Below are 3,905 nucleotides of genomic sequence, written 5' to 3'. Positions count from 1 at the left end.
CGGTGTGTTTGTCGAGATCCGATGAATTGTGGATTTGTGATCAGATTATCTATGAATTATATTTGAATCTTTGTTGATTTCTTATATGCATGATTTGATATCCTTGTAAGTCTCTCCGAGTCTTGGGTTTGGTTTGGCCAACTAGATCTATGATTCTTGCAATGGGAGAAGTGCTTGGTTTTGGGTTCATACCGTGTGTTGACCTTTCCCAGTGACAGAAGGGGAAACAAGGCACGCATCGTGTTGTTGCCATCAAGGGTAACAAGATGGGATTTTATCGTAGATATGAGATTGTCCATCTACATCATGTCATCTTGCTTAAGGCGTTACTCTGTTCTTTTGGACTTAATACACTAGATGCATGCTGGATAGCGGTCGACGTGTGGAGTAATAGTAGTAGATGCAGAAAGTATCGGTCTACTTGTTTTGGACGTGATGCCTATAGATATAATCATTGCCTTAGATAACGTCACGACTTTGCGCAGTTCTATCAATTGCTCGACAGTAATTCGTTCACCAACCGTCTACTTGCTTTCATGAGAGAAGCCACTAGTGAACACTACGTCCCCCGGGTCTATTCACAACTATCGTTTCCACTTTCACGTTTACTTTGCTTTGTTTACTCTTTGCTTTCAGTTCACACTTTTCAAACAATCTATAAGGGATTTACATCCCCTTCATAACGTTGGGTGCAAGCTCTTTGTGTTTGTGCAGGTACTTGAACTCTCCTCCTACTGGATTGATACCTTGGTTCTCAAAACTGAGGGAAATACTTACCGCCGTTGTGCTACATCACCCTTTCCTCTTCAAGGGAACACCAACGCAAGGCTCCAAGGCCGTGGGGAAATCCTTTGCATATTTGCCAAGGAAGTCCCTATAGGCGTAGCCGTAGCAGCAGGATTCCTGGCGCCGTTACCAGGGAAGGTCTGTTGTCGCAGTAGCACTCATCATGAAGTTTTCTAGGAATAGAAACTTCCAACTCAAGTTTCTCTTCAAGAAATTTCATCATAGCACCAACGATATGATCGGTAAAGGCTTTATTTTGGCTATAAGCGTGTGGAGAGTTTAGCATGGATTGCATCAAGGAAATACATTCAACCAAAGAGCAACTATAATTATTGGATTCCTTGAAATCCAAAGTAGTAATTTCATCACTACTCAAAGTTTTGATATCCTCTACTCCACTTTCAATGCTTTTAGCATCAAGACAAATAGACTCCAAATCATTGGGGCATTTTTCAACCAAAGTGGATTCATATCCAGCCCCATCATCATTAGGATTGACATTAGAAAACAAGGATTCAATGGGAGTCATACCAAGCACTTTAAGATCTTCGTGATTCTCATCACGAGAACACGCCTTTTTAAGCCATTCATGTCTAGCACGAATTTGGGTGGTTCTTTCTTTACTCTCATTCATGGAAACACGCATAGCTTTCAAAGTTTCATCTATATTAGTCTTGGGAGGAGCACATCTCAATTTCAAAGAATCAATATCAAGAGACATTCTATCAACGGTCCTAGCCAAGTCATCAATTTCGAGAAGTTTTTCTTCTATGGACGCATTGAAAATCTTTTGCGAGTTGATAAACTCTTTAATAGTACTCTCAAGATCAGAGGGTAATTTATTATAATTTCCATGAACATTGTTGTAGGAATTGCCAAAGTAATTAGAGGGATTACTAGGAAAAGGCCTAGGAATAAAGTTACCTCTATAAGCATTGGTGTTGCCAAAATTATTCCTACCAACAAAGTTAGCATCCAATCTTTCATTGCTACTCTCGATCAAGGAATACAAAGGCATATCATTTGGATCTAGAGGAGCGCCTTTACTAGCAAACAATTTCATTAACTCATCCATCTTAGCACTCAACGAGTTAATTTCTTCTATAGCATGCACTTTTTTAGTAGTAGGTGACCTTTCAGTGTGCCATTGAAAATAGTTTGTCATGATATTGTCTAGGAATTTTGTGGCTTCTCCTAATGTGATTTCCATGAAAGTTCCACCAGAGGCGGAGTCCAAGATATTTCTAGAAGCAAAATTCAAACCAGCATAGAAGATTTGTATAATCATCCAAAGACTCAAGCCATGAGCGGGACAATTTCTAATCATCAATTTCATTCTATCCCAAGATTGTGCAACATGTTCATGATATAGTTGCTTAAAATTCATGATATCATTACGGAGAGAGATAATCTTAGCCAGTGAAAAAAACTTGGATATATAAGCATCTTTACACTTGTTCCAAGAATCAATACTATTTTTGGGCAAAGATGAAAACCAAGTTTTTGCTCGATCTCGTAATGAGAACGGAAATAGCTTCAATTTAATCACGTCATTATCCACATCTTTCTTCTTTTGCATATCGCATAACTCAATGAAGGTATTAAGATGGAATGCGGCATCTTCACTGGGAAGGCCAGAAAATTGCTCTTTCATAACAAGATTCGGCAAAGCAGCATTGATTTCATATGATTCCGCACTAGTGGCGGGAGCAATCGGAGTACTAATAAAATCAGTATTATTAGTATTCGAGAAGTCACACAACTTGGTGTTTACAGTCATGGTGACTTAGCAAGCACACAAGCACACAAGCAAACAGAAAGCAAGCGTAAGAAAAGGGCGAACGAAAAAGGCAAATATTTTTGTAATTTTTTGTTTTTCAGAAGTGGGGGAGAGGAAAACGAGAGGTAGAAGGCAAAAAAAAGTAAATGCAAGAGATGAGTGTGCGATAGTTACTTGGATAAGCTTCACTCAGAAAAGTCCCCAGTGCCAAAAATTGACACGTTGAAGGGAGACTATTCTTGACTTGATACTCCCCGCCAACGGCGCCAGAAATTGGCAAGTTGGCGGGAGACTATTCTTGACTTGATCCTCCTGTTGGAATCATGCCCTAGAGGCAATAATAAATATAGTTATTATTATAATTCATGTATCAAGATAATCGTTTATTATCCATGCTATAATTGTATTGAATGAAGACTTATATACATGTGTGGATACATAGACAAAACACTGTCCCTAGCAAGCCTCTAGTTGGCTAGCCAGTTGATCAAAGATAGTCAGTGTCTTCTGATTATGAACAAGGTGTTGTTGCTTGATAACTGGATCACGTCATTAGGAGAATCACGTGATGGACTAGACCCAAACTAATAGACGTAGCATGTTGATCGTGTCATTTTGTTGCTACTGTTTTCTGCGTGTCAAGTATTTGTTCCTATGACCATGAGATCATATAACTCACTGGCACCGGAGGAATACTTTGTGTGTATCAAACGTCGCAACGTAACTGGGTGACTATCAAGATGCTCTACAGGTATCTCCAAAGGTGTTCGTTGAGTTAGTATGGATCGAGACTGGGATTTGTCACTCCGTGTGACGGGGAGGTATCTCGGGGCCCACTCAGTAATACAACATCACACACAAGCCTTGCGAGCAATGTGACTTAGTGTAAGTTGCAGGATCTTGTATTACGGAACGAGTAAAGAGACTTGCCGGTAAACGAGATTGAAATAGGTATGCAGATACTGACGATCGAATCTCGGGCAAGTAACATACCGAAGGACAAAGGGAATGACATACGGGATTATATGAATCCTTGGCACTGAGGTTCAAACGATAAGATCTTCGTAGAATATGTAGGATCCAATATGGGCATCCAGGTCCCGCTATTGGATATTGACCGAGGAGTCTCTCGGGTCATGTCTACATAGTTCTCGAACCCGCAGGGTCTGCACACTTAAGGTTCGACGTTGTTTTATGCGTATTTGAGTTATATGGTTGGTTACCGAATGTTGTTCGGAGTCCCGGATGAGATCACGGACGTCACGAGGGTTTCCGGAATGGTCCGGAAACGAAGATTGATATATAGGATGACCTCATTTGATTACCGTAAGGTTTTCGG

The sequence above is a fragment of the Hordeum vulgare genome, chromosome 3H (assembly GCF_904849725.1).
Source record: "Hordeum vulgare subsp. vulgare chromosome 3H, MorexV3_pseudomolecules_assembly, whole genome shotgun sequence".
Taxonomy (NCBI): domain Eukaryota; kingdom Viridiplantae; phylum Streptophyta; class Magnoliopsida; order Poales; family Poaceae; genus Hordeum; species Hordeum vulgare.
Note: the sequence above shows the minus strand (reverse complement) of the source record.